An 18708-nucleotide genomic window follows, 5' to 3' on the forward strand; every position below is an offset into this window, starting at 1 on the left:
GTGTTATGTGGAATACAATTTTGTGTGATTCTTAGAAAAATTATGAAATACCATTTTTGCCCCCCATAAATAAGCCGCTCCAAGCAGTTAATTTTACACATCCGATATAATATATGAAGGGACACACTCTTCATAATTGGCATCTGACTGCGGTACATTTGATGATGAAGAGCTAGTAAATGCGTTAACATGTATTGATGGTAAGAATGTTTTTTATAGTAATAGAGTTGGGTTTAAAAGTGTTAGTATATCATGCATAGTTCATGGTTTGTATAATTTAAGGTGAAACACCGGCCTTGGAGAGAACCGAGATATTACAGCACAGAATAACAGATCCGAGACTGTCGGGCCGAGCACCCCGCAGGGGACCACGGAGAGTGGAACTCACAACCCCCAATGCCTACGTCCCGAACAGCGCCTTCCAAACCGCAGGAGACACGTGTTCTGAAGGTGGGCCAAAGCAATGTGTTTAATGGCCAGTTTTATTTAGATTTCATGGTATGCCAAAGAACAAGTTGTTACATATTATGAATTAATTACATCTTCTAAAACATAATAATGTGTAAATTTACGGGACCAATGTTTGTTTTTTGATTTGACAGTTGTCAACGAGACCGTGTTTAACCCACATAACTACGCACTCCCCCACCCACCCCAATTCACAGAGCAAACTTTGAATGGAGGTGTGTAACATTCACCGTTTTTACCAATGTTATTATTATTATTATTATTATTATTATTATTATTATTATTATTATTATTATTATATATTATATATGAAAAGTCACTGTATAAAGTGTAATTGACATGTTTGTTTTATTATAGCTAAAAATGCGGCACAGCCTGCATTGCCTTGCTTGAGAGGCGTGTCAAGTGGAAAACAGCTGAAGAGATCCGATCGTGCTGATAAGGGGAGGTCCGTTCTACAGCGGGGGAGACAGCCACCAGTCACACAAAGGGGAAACACAGCGCCCAGAAAAGCCGTGAGTAAGACAAACCGGGTGGCACACCGAAATTCTAACAGAGGGGAGTTTGCGAATAACGGTCACCGTGATTAGAAATATGCAAGGTGGTGGTGTGCGGAGGCGCTTAAAAGGTATTTTATTTAGTAAAATAATAGACAAAAAAGGGCTTGTCTCATTGATTTCAAAAAACAAGGTAACAATTTATGTTTTGCTGTCAGTGTGTACCGCCTGTGGAAGGGTAAAGAATGTACAGATTCCGAAATGTTAGATGGTGCCAAACGATTGCATAGTCAGCTTGGGTTTTCAATTCAGAAAAAAAATTGTTTTTCAGATATTCAGGCATTTGAAAGACTATTTGGTGGTCGTTATCAAAGTATTGTACCATGAAAACGGATGGGAATATTTTACTACAGGGCCTACACCTATACATTCTAAAGTCCTGTTTGTGTTACTTCATGAGCAGCATTACTATGGGATTTTAAACATCAGAACATTTATAGGTGCTAGCTATTTCTGTGATTATTGCCATGCGGTATATGGGTATAAAAATAGACACAGCTGCCGGAGCCGGTGCAGAGCGTGTTTAGACCCCCACTGTTTTGAGGTTAAAGAGACCATCACCAGATGCAGTGTATGTAAAATATTCTGCAGGGGTAGTGCGTGTCTCAGGAGACACAAGGCTAAAGCAGCGACCAAAGAGATCACTTGTGTTCAACACTTTTACTGTACAGAGTGCCGGACTTTTCTCCCAATAACACATACTTGTGAAGAAAAGCTGTGTCCGCGCTGTAAAACTGTTATCCAGACACCGGACTTACATTTATGCTACATGAGTGTAATAAACATCCCCAAACAATCAAAAAAATACATATTCTTTGATTTTGAATGCATGGAAGAAACAGGGACACACATCCCAAATTATGTTTATGCATCACACATTAACAACGAACGCTCATGGGAGTTTTATGGGGATTCTTGCTTATCTGACTTTGTGAATTGTTTCATCGACACGCGGTTTAAAAGCTACACTATTATTTCACACAATGGTAAAGGCTATGATAACTACTTGGTCATTAGAGAGCTCATACGTGAAAATATAGATATAAACTTAATCACACAAGGAGGTAAAATTATGTGTATGACAGTGACCGCTCTGAACATTAGGTTCATTGATTCATTAAATGTCCTGCCTATGAAACTGAGCAATATGCCAAAAGCAATGGGGTTTGAGGGTGCGAAAGGACATTTCCCACACTTTTTTAATACTGTTGCAAACCAAAATTATGTAGGCCCCTTACCTGCTGAACAATTTTACGGGGTAGACTACATGATGGGTGCTGATAAAGCAGAGTTTCAGGAATGGTATGACGGGCACAAACACTCTGAATTTAATTTCCAAGATGAATTGAAACGCTACTGTAGACAGGATGTGGCCATACTGAGACAAGCTTGCACAATATTTAGGGATGAGATCTTAAGTATGACTGAACAGATACGTCCGAAGTGTCCAGCAGACCCCGATTCAGACCTGATTAAAGTTAGTCTTGACCCGTTTCAGTACATCACCATCGCTTCAGTGTGTATGACAATGTACCGGTACATGTTTCTCAGACCGGAGACCATAGCATTAGTCCCACATGAGAATTATCACAGCCAGAAAAAGCGCTTCTCGACCCCCGCTATTCAGTGGCTCATGTATACTGAACACACAGACAACATCAGTATACAACACGCACTAAAGCCGGGTGGGGGGCGTCAATATGGCCCATACTATCTAGACGGTTTCGCAGTAATAAATGGAGTGAACACGGCATTTGAGTGCCACGGTTGTTTTTTTCACGGCTGTGATAGATGTTATAGTGAAAATGACTTTAACAGCGTCACACACACAACATGTGGTTGGTTATATCAAAAGACAATGTATAAAACCGAATTCTTAAAATTACACGGGTTTGATGTCAAAGTGATGTGGGAACACGATTGGTTGGCAATGCAGAATGAAAATCTGGATGTTAGCGCTTTTATTTCTGAAGTCCGGTTACCGGCACCTTTAGACCACAGAGAGTCTCTGTTCGGTGGTAGGACTAATGTCATAACCCTGTATTATCAACCAAAGCCTGGTGAGCAGCTCCGATACTATGATTTTACCAGTCTCTACCCTTTCGTGAATAAAACCAAATTGTACCCTGTTGGTGACCCACATATAATATGCGAGGGCTTTGAAGATTTACAAAATTACTTTGGGCTCGCAAAAGTCAAAGTTTACCCTCCTAGAAGGTTGTTTTTCCCGGTGTTACCGACCAGAGTTGGTAAAAAACGGTTCTTTACACTCTGTGGGACGTGTGCTGACACCCAGCAGGGCTCCCCCTGCACACACAGCGAGGAGGAGAGAGCGCTTACTGGTATCTGGTGCGCGCCCGAGCTGCTGGCGGCTGTAGATAAGGGCTACAGAATAGTAGAAATATACGAGATCTGGCACTTTAAACACTCATCCAACACGCTGTTTAGTGACTATATTAAAATGCATTTAAAAGGCAAACAAGAGGCCTCAGGCTATCCAGAGTGGTGCAAAAATGACACAGACCGTGAACGCTACATCAGAGAGTATTATGACAGAGAGGGGGTACACTTAGATTTTTTCAACATCACTAAGAATCCGGCCAAAAGACAGATTTCAAAACTGTTTTTGAATTCTTTATGGGGAAAATTTGGACAGCGAACCGATTTACAAAACACCAGTATTGTGCGAGACCGCAACGAATTATTTCAATACGTGTTGGCCCCATACCCCGAGGTCTCGTCTTGAGATTTTATTGACGATGACTGCGCCTGTGTCACCTGGAAACGGGCAAAAGAGCACTACACACAGCTTTCAAATGTAAATATTTTCATCGCCAGTTTCACCACCGCCTATGCTAGGTTAGAACTGTACTCTCTTCTGGGTGCATTACAAGATCGCTGTTTGTATTATGACACTGATTCAATCATTTATGTAAGCAGGCCAGGCCAGTGGGACCCCGAGTTAGGAGATTATCTGGGTCAACTGACAAGTGAGCTGCCTCCAGACCAGCACATTACAGAGTGTGTTGCTACAGGACCTAAATCCTATGGATATAAGCTCTATGGAGGGAAAGCCTGTATCAAGGTAAAGGGTATCACATTAAACGCGGCTAATAGTGAGAAAATTAAATTCGATAGCCTAAAAGATTTGATACTCGACTATACGTTTAAGGAGGCTGGTGCAAGTGGTGAAATAAAAGACATTACATTGCGGCAACCGGGGATAGTACGTGTTAAGCAAAAGGCACTGAAAGTCGTGTATGATAAACGTGTCCTGGGGCCAGACCTTACATCCTTGCCCTACGGGTATTGAACAATGGATTTTAGACTGCAACACCCGTTTCATGTATTCTGTCAGGACCCTCAAACTGCGGCAAGGTTTTTTTTATAAGACAGTTATTAGACAATGCTAGCCATATATTATCATGCATGCCTGATAATATTGTTTGGTGTTATAGTTCCATGCAGCCGCTCTATAAAGAACTGAAGTTAAAATACCCTTTTATTAAATTTATAGAGGGGTTGCCTGAAACATTTAATGATGATGAATTACTGCCCTGTGATAAAGTAAACATGTTGATCATTGACGATCTTATGGAAAGGGCATGTGAAAGCGATGAGCTTGAAAAAGCCTTCACTAAATACGTGCACCACAGAAACCTCAGTATTTTATATATTGTACAGAATGTGTTTTGTCAGGGAAGTAAAAGTAGAACTATAAACTATGAACTTTAAACACCAAATATATGGTTCTTTTCAAAAAGCCGAGCGACCTGGTGCCGCCGTGTCAGAAATCGCGCTAAATACAATGAAAGGAAACATCCGCTTGAGCGCTAAACAATTTCGGAAACTCAAGAAAAGTGGTGACATTATAAAAACTCTTAGTAAAAAGACCGTGTCTGTTAAGAGAAAGAGAAATCTATTGAACCAGTCTGGGGGGTTTATCTGTAATTTGCTAAGTATCGCCCTCCCCCTCATCACCAGCTTACTGGCCAAGTAAAAAAAAAAAAAAAAAATGCAGTTCACAGAAAAAATGTATTTAGTTCCGCAGAAACATATGGACAGAATTAGAGGACTTTCCAGTTGAGCACGACATCCGAATAATAGCCACGTATAAATTGGATGGGGAAATGAAACATATTCTGCAAAGCTCTCATTTGGGAGAATAAGAAAAAGCTTAACGCTACGCACAAGTGTTGCAGAGGTACTTGACCCTGACGCGTCAGGCGGAATCAGAAAAGGCCGTGTTAACTTTGCAGATGCCTGATACGGACACCCCGGGTCAAATAACACCTACAGAGCCTGTTTTTGATGATATTTTAGAAGCTATACCACAGAGGCAAAAGAAAAATGCCGCAATATTACTTAAGAGAATGGTATCCAACAATGCTGTAACTTCATGGAACGAGAATGGGGAGTTTGTGTACAAGGGGGCTCCTATCCGCGGGTCTCATGTCATAGATCTGGTCAGGGCTGTCACACAGCAGCACACACTGGCCTCAGGCAGGACACCGAAAGGTTTGGGGAGTTTTATGACCGCTATGGCCGAGATTAATATCCCCGGTTTTCTCCAACAGAGTTAACCGGGAGTTATTGGAGAAACTAAAAATGGCCCCTACTAGAGATAGATATCCTATTTCTCCTGATCCAGAGTTTATCTCACTGGAGGGGGCCGTTGCCCCACCCGAAACTCCACAGAGAGACCACCCCGCAAAAAGACGCAGACTATTTGGGAAATTACCATGGTTATCTCTGTAAAAAATAAGACGTTTTTTTATTATTATTTTGGTGGGGTGTTTGCTTATATATAGGTTATAGAAATACATAAGTTGTAAAATGTTTAATTCTTGTGTTATTCTGATAATAATAATAATAATAATAATAATAATAATAATAATAATAATAATAATAATGATAAAACATTTATTATTATTATTATTATTATTATTATTATTATTATTATTATTATTATTATTATTGTTGTTGTTGTTGTTGTGTTTGTATACCAAATAACAATTGTCAGTGGTGTTTAATTGTTGTTTTTTATATTTTTTGTGATAACAGAGATAAATAAAAATGAAACGTGTGATAAACAATGGTGTTTGTTTGTGTGAATTTATTAACTAGGTAAAACCGTACTTATTGTGCATATCATATTTTATTATCTGGTTAACAGGCATTACATATATGAGAATTACAAATTTCATTAACAGGCACTAATCTATCGTGTCTATACATATATAGGGTTATTCATACATGGCTCTAACATTGCTCATTTCTGTTCATTACTGGATTAGCAATTATGACAGATCCTAAAATCATACATTCGGTTACACATCTGACAATTCTCATTTACATGAAGCTTAAACAAATACATAGGTCTCGTTCTCCTGTTATAACTTTTAACAAACTGCATTACCATGTTGTCATTATTAATTACATCTTCAGAATACAAATCCAATATCTGATTATAAGCTAAACCTTTACAACGCTGTTGTAAAAAATACACACAATGGTTTCCAAATGTTGTGGACAAAGCATCTTGCAACTGGTTACTGTTATACATGGTTAACAAAGCATTTGTGTTTAAAAAACGCATGATTGATTTAGGGAAAAAAGGAGCATTGGGTGGGAATCCATAAGAATCAAAGAATTCAGCCTCCCCATCTCCTCCTAGATAGATAGTGAGCCAGTGCTCCCCGGGTCGGTTTTGGGGGTGGGTGTTAATGATGAGACAGACTGGCCTCCTATTCGGGACTCGTGATCGTTAGTGGAGCTTATCAGATGGAAACACACCCAGAAAATAGTCTCTTGTGTAAATGTCCTTAGTCATGATGGCAAAAAGTTGTTTGGTATCCATGGCCAATTATTGATTTGTACCTTTCACTAAGTTTTTTCCTTTTCAGCTGTAGTCATAAAGCACTTGGCGTCTCATGTTAATTTCAACAATGTTGTCAAAAACAGCATACACTATCATGTTCATGGTGGTTGGTAATGGCTGGGCAAAACGAATTTCTGCTCTCAGGTTCCCTGTTTTTATGAGTGAATAGTGCCCGGTGCACTCTTGATCCGTGCTCAGGTTGAATGCAAACAGTGTGTAACCTCTGGCAAACTCCTTACGGTCCACTACCAGAGGCTTGTCTTTGAGGCGCTTTCCGGCTGTTTCCACCAGGTTAAAGTACTCCCGGACACAGTTATCATTTGCGAAATCCGGTTGTAGCGGTTTAGTAGGGATCTGCTCCCCATCAGCATACAGGGCAAGGAAATTAATAACACAATGTTTAAAGTTGAAGGGGTTTTGTGTAACGTCACCACTGAATGCTGTGTTATCCACAAAACCAATTACTATTATTTTAGGCAATTGGCCCAGAAACAAATTTTCCTGGTTGCAGACCCGGCTTCCTCTGGCCAGACTGAACACTTTCATCTGAACCCGATCTACAGGGTATTTTGAATTAGCCACCTGCAGCGCATCGGCGTGGCCCAGCCTGACAGCGGGGGCCACCCGGACCCTCTTCACAAACAGAGCTGCTGAGAGAACCGACAGTTTGAAATCCTCAGCGTTGCTCATGAGACAGAACGCTTCTCTGTTACGGGTGAGTTTAATTTTTATATCAACGCCGTTCAACATTAATTTGTCTTGAAAAAACATGTCTGCATGAATACAACCCAACAATTCTAGTTTTCGGCTTCCTGGTGTATAGGCAGCTCTATTTTTGAACCCCAGGTTTGCCGTGTTCAGTACGGTTACTTCATGCTGGCCGGCTGTGTCCTTGACAAAAAGGCCTGCAGAATACTGTGTGTTCAAAGTACTTTCACTGTAGTTGAGAATGGATTCTATAATAGCTCTGTACGGATAACAGTTGTTGCTCTGGCTAATAAGTCTGTACCCGATTGTGATGTCGACCTGGCTGAAAAGGGAGGCCACGGGGTAATTGACCAGGCCCACCCGATCATCCAGGGCCAGATCGGTGCCATCATGCCTAGTTATTTTACAAGTCAGGTAGATGACGGTGTTGTTCAGGTCTAGATAGTCTTCACCGTTTCCAGTGATGTAAAATTCCAGTGGGGCGTTATCAGAGAGCGCTGTGAGTGGGGGCACCTCCACATAGAAGCTCTTTTCGATGCTGGTCTGTGTGGGCACAAGCTGAAAAAGATCCAGTTCAGATTTGGTGCACTCCCCAGAACTGCAGTGAACAAAAGCCATGTTTAAAATATATCCCCGCGATGTTGCTTCCTGGAACGCCTCTTCTTACCGGCCCCGTTTCTCTTATGATTGTGTTTCTTCAGTACGGCCCTTCTTTTAACAGGGGCCGGGGGTCCTGTGAGCCCCAGTGGTGTGGTTCTTTTCCTTTTAATGCCTCTCCTGATATACATTAGTCCCGAGCCCTCCTGTTTCGGAGCATTTATTCTACTGGCCACCGCACTTGTAACCTGCCCGACCACATCTTTAGCTATGTTTGTGGCAGCCAATCTAACATGTGGTTTGACAATTTCTAATCCGCGTCTCAGAAAAGGCATAGCTTTTCTGAATAATGCTCTAAATATACCCGCTACCCCCGCACCGTATTGTACCGGCATCCCGGTGAAACCGGGGAGGCCGTTACCCGCCTGATACTTGTAGTAGTTCCTATACATGTGCGGGTCTCCATAGTTTTTAACAATCACCATGATTTAAAAGTGGTTGTATCTAACAGGTCGTAAATGCAACTTCACTATCACCTTGCTGTATGCGAATGTGACATGTTCATTCTGGTCAGTCTTTATTTCAATGCTAATGGTGTCGAATTGATCCATGCTCAGGGGGACATAGTGAGGCTTATCATATAACAGCGTAACAAACTTGCCTTCTTCCCCTTTTTTAGGTACACAGCGCAGAAGTGGGGCATAAGTGTCACCCACTAATTGGTGTTCAATTATATCATTATAAACATACACTCACCTAAAGGATTATTAGGATCACAATATTAATACTGTGTTTGACCCCCTTTCGCCTTCAGAACTGCCTTAATTCTACGTGGCATTGATTCAACAAGGTGCTGAAAGCATTCTTTAGAAATGTTGGCCCATATTGATAGGATAGCATCTTGCAGTTGATGGAGATTTGTGGGATGCACATCCAGGGCACGAAGCTCCCGTTCCACCACATCCTAAAGATGGTCTATTGGGTTGAGATCTGGGGACTGTGGGGGCCAGTTTAGTACAGTGAACTCATTGTCATGTTCAAGAAACCAATTTGAAATGATTCGACCTTTGTGACATGGTGCATTATCCTGCTGGAAGTAGCCATCAGAGGATGGGTACATGGTGGTCATAAAGGGATGGACATGGTCAGAAACAATGTTCAGGTAGGCCGTGGCATTTAAACGATGCCCAATTGGCACTAAGGGGCCTAAAGTGTGCCAAGAAAACATCCCCCACACCATTACACCACCACCACCAGCCTGCACAGTGGTAACAAGGCATGATGGATCCATGTTCTCATTCTGTTTACGCCAAATTCTGACTCTACCATCTGAATGTCTCAACAGAAATCGAGACTCATCAGACCAGGCAACATTTTTCCAGTCTTCAACTGTCCAATTTTGGTGAGCTTGTGCAATTTGTAGCCTCTTTTTCCTATTTGTAGTGGAGATGAGTGGTACCCGGTGGGGTCTTCTGCTGTTGTAGCCCATCCGCCTCAAGGTTGTACGTGTTGTGGCTTCACAAATGCTTTGCTGCATACCTCGGTTGTAACGAGTGGTTATTTCAGTCAAAGTTGCTCTTCTACCAGCTTGAATCAGTCGGCCAATTCTCCTCTGACCTCTAGCAACAACAAGGCATTTTCACCCACAGGACTGCCGCATACTGGATGTTTTTCCCTTTTCACACCATTCTTTGTAAACCCTAGAAATGGTTGTGCGTGAAAATCCCAGTAACTGAGCAGATTGTGAAATACTCAGAGCGGCCCCTCTGGCACCAACAACCATGCCACGCTCAAAATTGCTTAAATCACCTTTCTTTCCCATTCAGACATTCAGTTTGGAGTTCAGGCGATTGTCTTGACCAGGACCACACCCCTAAATGCATTGAAGCAACTGCCATGTGATTGGTTGGTTAGATAATTGCATTAATGAGAAATTGAACAGGTGTTCCTAATAATCCTTTAGGTGAGTGTACATGTGGTTAAAACCCGCAGTAATATCTGGAGGATGGGGTGATTTTTTACCCCCCTTCTCGGGAATGAACCCCAAGACGTGTGCTAGCTGGCTCCTGGTAAAAAACAATATAGTCGAATCCCAGAAAATGCGCACACTTCTACTAATATAGTTGTATTGAAAGTATACCTTGGGCGATGTGGGGACAGCCTTGACAGCATTATTCATGGCTGTTAACAATACATCAATGTTTTTATAGTAGCCTTGTGATATTTCATAATACCAGTTTGTGTCAGTTGTCTCAGAATGCAATTCGAAGCTCTGTTTCCTGTCAAACGTATTGACAGTCATGGGGTAGTGCATCTCCACCATCCCTACCTCCCATTTACCTGATAGATCGATGGATTTGGCTAGATGATCAGTAAAGTTGGAGCTCTTGTTATTAAATGTGTAATTTTCAATTTCAATCCAATGTAGTATACATTTGAAGTTTTCAATCTTTTGTCATTTGTTGTGCATATTTCAGTGTCACTGGACTATAATATTAATCTCTTGCTTGCATGCATCAATTCTGTAAGGTTCCATTGCATCTTTACTTAATTTCAGCATATATGTGAAGTTTTCATTCTTGTGTCATTCAAGATGCAGAATGCAATTTCAAAACTTGTCCAAATGATGGAGGCAGAGGTGTACATATGGAATATCATGATGTGGGTAAAATGTGAAGCTGTCATTTTGATTGGTGTACAGCAGCCGTGTTTTATTTCCTATCAACTTGGCTTCATCAAAGTTGATAGATCTTTGTACTAGTGTTACCCACTGAAAACTTAATTACATTAGGCTCTAAAGTTCTGAAGATATTTGCTGTTCTAAGTGACATCTTGTAACGCAATTTGCCACCATGCCGTATAACCACTGGTGACGAAACTGATCACAATCAACTCAGTAACTTAGTAGCAAGTAACTTGACACTCGACACGCCCTGTCTGCAATCAGAAGCATTACACTGTGTAGGCTGTGATTATTTAGCATTTGTTTAACATTACTACGAGCTATTATTCAGTGTAACTGCGTGTATCTGGCACTGTCTTTGTCTGTATTCAGATTTTAAGCGGCCATTAATTGTGCTATTAGCAGTCCTCCGTGGGAGGGAGGGCCATCCTGACCAGCCTTGTGTCATTCAACGCAATGACGTGTGCACTGTACTAATTAGTTACAGGTGTCGTATTTAACCGCCCCCCACCCCTCTGCATCAGCAGTCAGCGCCAGCAGCCTTCAGTGCCCCTTGTCTGAAGGGCCCCACTTACAAAGGGCAGGGACTCTATCTGCGGGGACTCCAGCGAGGAGAAAACTGCGAGGAGACGCTGCACAGCAACAGCAACAACAGGCAACCATGACAATCTCTCCGATTCCTGTCCTGTTCTCTCCTTCCTCTCGGCGTGCACCTGCGCGTCATTGTTTCCCTAATCCCTCCAACCTCATCTCTCTGCCTCTCCCCCCCTCCTCCTCTCTCCCCGCTACTCCACTCTCTGGAGGCCTGTGGAACTGCCACTCAGCTTCCAACAAGGCCGACTTCATCCCGCCTTCGCCTCCCACCAGTCTCTGGATTTCCTCGCTCTCACCAAGACATGGATCTCCCCAGACAACTCGACCACCCCTGCTGCCTTATCCTCTCTCTTTGTCCTGTCCCACTCCCTTCGTCTTACTGGATGGGGAGGAGGAACAGGGCTCCTGCTCTCCCCTTCTCTCCTCTATCTCGACCCACAGCTTTGAATTCCATTCAGTGGAAATCACCTCTCCCTCTCACCTCTTCCTTCTAGTTCTCTACCGTCCACCTGGTCCACTCACCTCCTTCCTGGATGAACTCGACTTTCTTCTCTCCTCTCTCCCCTCGCTGCCCTCACCTACCATCCTCCTGGGAGACTTCAACATCCACCTCTCCAACCCTTCCCATTGTGCCGCATTTCTTCCTCTCCTTCACTCCTTCAACTTCTCTCTCTCCCCTTCTCCCCCTACTCACAGGGCTGGCCGCCAGCTAGACCTCATCTTCTCTAGAGGCTGCTCCCCTTCAACACTCTCCGTGACACCCATGGACAACTTGGACCACCACTTCATTTCCTTCTCCCTTTCCCTCCCCTCCCTCCCCACTCCACCCACTCCATCTGTCACCTTCCACCGTAATCTCCGCTCTGTCTCACCCTCCACCCTTACCTCCACTGCCCTCACTCTCTTACCTTCCATTGACTGTTTTTTCCCATCTATCTGTCAACTGTGCTACCTCCTCTTTGTTCTAGTTGCAGGCAACTTTGGAGGCTTCCAGGTGTTTGCTGTTGAGAAATGTATGGTTTCAGACTCATAAAAAATAAATTAGATGAAAGCAAATTTTGACAAAATCGGCAGAGATTTCATGGTCACGTTTCCCCATGCATTCAAGCCAGTATTAATCTCAAACAATCAACTACCCTTATTTGATTTAAATATATTGTAACGATATGGCCTTTTTGTTTGACATCGTTGTTGGAGTTCGCCACTAACGACAGGAATAACGGAGAGGATGCAGGGTTCAACTTGAACAGGAACTTTATTTAGAACAGGACAATCTTCAGGCTGGAATGACACTCCTCTCATGCTCTCCACTCTGACACCCTCTAACACTGAACTCTACACAACTCCCCTATTTATGCCCTCTGGCCCTGTGACTGGCTCCTCCAATCACGGCGCCTCCCCTGTTCCCGTGCGGAGCCAACCCTTAACCCCAGAACTACCCCGCTGTAACACAAGCCTGCTCCCACTCGAACACAACACGCACACTATAAACCACCCCTCCCCCCAACACACAGACAGAACCCCAAACCCACATATATACAGGCACATGCACCCCCCTAGTCCCAGATCGCTACAATATCATTTTGAATTAAGTTAGTTATAATATAAATAGCTCTGGTATCATAATACATTCATAAACACTTTATTATCTAAGTTTGGTTTGTGTACTGGTTTAAAAAACATAAAACTAAAAACTTATATAGCTTAGAACTGCTGCAGCTTTTCAATTCGCAGTTACCTTCTCAAACCAAATTTAGTTGCTTACTTTATGTTTCATTTGGTTGTCACATTGATAACCGATGTGCATGTTATATATAATACCCGCTTGTAAAAGCATTGTTTTTCCTTAAGGTGGAAATAGCTCCAGTTATTAATATTAAGTGCCTCAATGAGTAGGTAAATTTTTTCGGGTGTAGCTCGCGCAGTAAATACCTTGTGTTCCCTCTTTCAACTCTACTGTATAGAGCAAGTGATTCTGCACAGTTCTGTATATAACACGTTACCATAAGTTACAATTTCACTGAAAGAGAAGAACACAATTTTGTGCCACCCCTTGTGTATGCATCATTAACATTATTTAAACAGTGAATCATGCTGCCGATGGTGCCAGCTGCCCTCAGTTTTAAATTAATTTCAATTGAAAGCAATAACCCACCACTACAGATTCAGCAACGTCATTGCTGTTGTACCACTGTTCATTTCGGTTTGTCTCTGGTATTTTTTTGACAATTCTTTTGAGCTGAAGGAATCCCTTGTTCGTGGCCTAGCTAACAATATTATGTTGCTGCAACGTTGTACTGCAACTTTTATAAAAATTAAATTGTTGCAACGTTGTGGCCACGTAGCTTTAAGTTGTGGGGACATTGTAACCACATAGTATTCTGACGTGGCAATGTCAGAATGAAGTTCCCAGATACATTGCTACAACGTTGTGTTTTAACTTAATTAATATGTTCAAATCTATTTACACAACTTAAAAACATAATGCATTTTGTTTTTAAGTTGTGTAAAATAGATTTGAACATATTAATTAAGTAAGCATTATGCATGTAATTAACCTTCGCATTATTGTCTTTCAGGAGGAGCTAAAGCAACCACTCTCCCCACCCATGGCTACCTCCTCTCAGGCCTCACAGAGAACCCAAAGGGTAGCTTTTTCTTTGCTATTAAAGTAAGTATTCGTACTGACAATATGAAACACAAATTATGTCGAATCCTGCATGCCATGTTCATTCTCTCAATGTATTTTGCTGTGCAGGCTGGATCTGACAGTGTGTGCTCGCTGTATAAGCGTATGCTTGAGCTCGACTGCCAGAAAAAAAGGCTACAAATAAAGAAACTTTAACTGGAAATCGAAAAATTGGAATATGACAAAAAGGTATTGGTATACATTGACCATTGCTATACAGTGACCATCCTTTCATCAATCTACCATCTGTAACTTTTGTTTTTTTAATTTTCAGGAAAGGGAGAATGCCAAAAAATAAATACACATATCAATAAAGAATGTTTTCATGTGTCTTTTCTTATTGGTTGAAAAGTTGATTTGTGATGGCCTCTCTGATGGCTCTTCCTGTTGGGTGATCCAATGTCACTGGGTCCACTACATCTGGTGGCATCAGCAGCTGGCATGGTGCTCTTTCTTTTCTAATAGTGGCAATGTTATGGAGCACCACACATGCTGCTACCACCTCACATGCCCGCTCCACATGCACCCGTAAGCCTTGCAGGTAAGCAAAGCGTGCTTTGATGACCCCAAATGTCATCTCTATACTGACCCTTGTGTTACTGTGAGCCACGTTATATTTTATTTGTTCCCTTGTTTGTGGGTCAGGATAGGGGGTCATCAGGTAACGCAGACACGGGTAGCCTCTGTCCCCAAGCAGCAGACCATCAAAATGCCCTTTGAATGATAGAAAGAAATTGTCATAATACAGCATGATGTGTGAAATTTAGGGTGGTGGTTGTCTTACCTTGTTCAAATCTCTGACCAAGAGTGGATTCCTGATATATGTGTTAATCATGCACCGACCCCGGCCACCTAGCCTCCAGACTGGTCACCATTAAATGGTGATCGCATGTCATCTGACAAAGGAATTCAGGCCATTTTAACATACTACCATTGTTAAAAAATCACCACCTAATGTATCTTTAATTGTCTTGAATATAAGTTTTGAGGACAAAATAATGTAGACTAGCCTACATGTCAGATCAAATACGATATGATCAAATACCTGAACATTGATGCTGTGAAATGACTTCCTATTCACATAATCCCCCTCATTTTCTCCCAGGGGTGCTCTAATGGGGATATACGTACAGACAATCACACCAATCACCCTCGGGATTCCTTTGGAAAATAAATGTGTTCTGTATATAGGCCCAGCCTATGCATATTAAAAATAGATCAAGTACTTCTAAATTGTGAATTACCTGCGATCGCATAAAAAGCCTCTTTGATCTTTAGCACGCTTAAATGGCCAGGGAACACAACACATGCATCCAGCAGTTTAGAGAGAGCAAGTGCCACTTTGCGAACTGCACGGCACACAGTATTCTTGCTCAGATGTTCAGCATCACCGATAGAATACATGAAGTGTCCGCTGGCAAAATACCGCAAAGCAAGGCACACTGTCTGTTCAACAGTGAGGGCATTACTCCGGCGAATGGCATTGGAGACATCTGGCCCTAGAAGCCGACAAAGATACTGAATTCCCTTCGATGAGAATCGATATCTTTTATAGACAGCATCATCGGGGTAAGATAGAGGATTTGCACGGTCTCTAAACACCCTCGCCCTGCGGAGTGAGCCTCTCACAATCCGTGCCCCGATGTCGATTGGGTCTTCCAAATGTGCCAGCATTTTTCTCGACAAAATTGTGGGCAGAGAGGCGGTGCTTATATAGGGTAATACCGTGTTAACCACGAACATACCCTGCTCGGAGCAGTTTAGAGATGCCGCGTATATTGCCATGACAGCATACCTCGGGTAAAACTTATCCACCTTCGTAGTACGGGTTAACCGGGAAGTTACACCCGACCTCGCAGTTACTCCTGAACTTACCTAGATAAGCCAGTTACCTTGCTTCGTAGTACAGCCCTCAGGACTACAAACAGGGATGTGGACATTTCCAGAGTGCAACAGAGCTGACACACCCCATGGCTGATGCAATCAACACAGGTGCAGCCCATCAGACCTGGGTTATATCATCAGGAAACCTTTTCATTCTTTTGTCTCAGTAGTTGGTTGGCGAAAGGACAAGGAGAGCGAGAGCGAGAAAAAACAAAACCAAAGGCTGCTTACACGGATAAGGACATTTCTTTTGGACGACAACCCCCTCTGGTTTTAACCCTGGCCTGTGACCTGATGACGAATTTTGCAAGAGAGAATTATTTGTTTGCTTTTGAAACTCGTTGTCCTGGACAACCAGGAGCTTCTGGGAACTTAAAATAAATAGACATACTCCTGTCTTCAACCCCATCTTGCCTGTCTTGTATGTGTTTTAACGCCCTTACCACGCACCCCACAACAATACCTTTAGAAATAATACAATACCAATAAATACAAGTGAAATGTTTTAAAAAGTGTTTTTCACTTCTTTTGGGCAGGTGAGGCTGAGTGCGTGTATCAGCCCCATTAGCAAGGCACAGGCTCTGGGTACATCCAGGTCTTCCAGGACTTCTGTTCCCTCAATCACGAGCCTTGCACTGGCTGGATCAGACATTGTGGCATATGTTATTATTGTTATAAGTCGCCCTGGATAAGGGCGTCTGCGACGAAAAATAAATAAAAATAAATAATAATAATAATGTGGTTACGACAATCTTCATCACTTAATTGGCAATATCCCCACCATCCTGGCATAAGTAGGTCAGAATCAATGTCAGTGTTTTAAGTAATCATATTTGCTTACAAGAGCAAGGCCGGCTGCTCTAATCATGACAGTGGACCCCTGATCCAATAGGAGCGGGGCCACAGACCCAATGAGAAAAATACAACATAATACATAGCTGGCTAGTCAACAGTGTAGCCGAGCTGAACAATATACAATATATACATATCGTGTGACAGCAAGACCTTCATGCTGTCAGCGTGCAGCACAAAAGCATCCAACTCAACTAAACTGTACAGAGCGGAAGAGCTCCATTGTGCTGACAATTTAGATTTCGTACAAACTAACTATATATACCACGGGGCGCAGGAACAAATCATGCGCCGCCCATAGAACACAGGAGCAGTTGACGCCTGCTGGTTAGACTGGCTAACGCAGGGCAACAGGAGAACTCAAGTGGCGTAATACAGCCAGAGCGGGCCACAGACCTGCTGATCAATATATACAAAGCGGGGTACAGGCCAGACTTGGTCTGAGTGCCGAATGTCCTTAGTGCGTTTCAAATAGCACCTGAGGGCCCGCCGACTCTCTTGCTCTGAAGCGAAGGGAGGAGGATGAAAAGCCATCAACTCAATAGGCCTGTTGACATGAAATGTAGACAGCACTTTTGGGAGGAATGCAGGATTAGGCCATAGTGTGACCCTGGAGCCATCTCCTGCAAAACGGACACACGATGGGTGTACGGACAGGGCGTGTAACTCGCTCACGTGTTTTGCAGAAGTGATTGCCAGCAAAAACGCAGTCTTTTTGCAGAAACCAGATTCAGCTCAGCTGAGTTCAGTGGCTCAAATGGGGCTTGGGAGAGTGCGTCCAGCACTACATCAAGACGCCATGCAGGCAGTTAAAGGGTTCGAGGAGGCCATAGCCGTCGAGCTCCCTTTAAAGACTGCACAGCCAGAAAATGAGACCGAGGAGGCTCGCCATCAAACCGGACATGACATGCGGAGATGGCCACCAGATACACTTTGAGTGTGGACAGGGACTTGCCCTGGTCCAACAGCTCTTGTAGAAATTGCAATATGACCCCGATGGGCCAACTGAATAGTTGCAACTACCGTATCCGACAGACCCCAGGCAATCAGTTGCTCCCACTCAGGGGCCAGGCCCAGAGCTGGAGGAGACCCGGATTGGAGTGCCAAAGCATGCCCTGCACCTGGGACAACAAGTCCGCTCTAAATGGGAGCTGCAAAGGCTCTCCATGGAGGAGGGTGATCAGGTCTGCGAACCAGAATCTGCGAGGCCACCGTGGGGCTATCAGCAGAACTGTTGCTCATTCTCTCCTGACCTTCTCCAGGACCACCGGGAGAAGGGGGAACGGTGGGAACGCGTAAAGGAGACAGCTAGCGCGTTGATCCCTAGGGTTCCTGAGCGGTCTTGGATGGAGAACCATAGTGGGCAGTGTGTGGACTCTGCCGAGGCAAAGAGATCCACGTCCGCCCTGCCGAACCGGCTCCATAGTTGTACCACAAGCGGGTGGAGGCGCCATTCCGAGACCGGGGGGCCTCCCCGAGAGAGGAGGTCCACCGCCGTGTTGGACAGGCCTGGGAAGTGAACTGCTCTGATGGAGCGGAACGGTGGCTGCGCCCACAGAAGCAGACGGCGTGCTAGACAGTACAGTCTGTGCAACCGGAGACCTCCTTGCCTATTGATATAGGCAACCACCGCTGTGTTGTCCATCCGAACCAGCAAATACAGTGCATCCGGAAAGTATTCACAGCGCTTCACTTTTTCCACATTTTGATATGTTACAGCCTTATTCCAAAATGGATTAAATTAATTATTTTCCTCAAAATTCTACAAACTATACCCCATAATGACAACGTGAAA

General features: G+C 43.3%; 1 long non-coding RNA gene and 1 pseudogene across 1 annotated transcript; one reads left to right on the top strand and one right to left on the bottom strand.

Moving 5' to 3' along the window:
• Window positions 1–851: 851 nt before the first annotated feature.
• Window positions 852–14450, top strand: LOC136759643 (uncharacterized). The gene is made up of 3 exons (XR_010820087.1): window positions 852–983; window positions 14068–14159; window positions 14247–14450. It is a non-coding gene; the product is annotated as an uncharacterized LOC136759643 (long non-coding RNA).
• Window positions 14451–14514: 64 nt separating this feature from the next.
• On the bottom strand, window positions 14515–15851 carry LOC136759581 (putative nuclease HARBI1; annotated as a pseudogene).
• Between the last annotated feature and the right edge of the window lie 2857 nt (window positions 15852–18708).

Source organism: Amia ocellicauda, chromosome 10, assembly GCF_036373705.1.
Source record: "Amia ocellicauda isolate fAmiCal2 chromosome 10, fAmiCal2.hap1, whole genome shotgun sequence".
NCBI classification, from domain to species: Eukaryota; Metazoa; Chordata; class Actinopteri; order Amiiformes; family Amiidae; genus Amia; species Amia ocellicauda.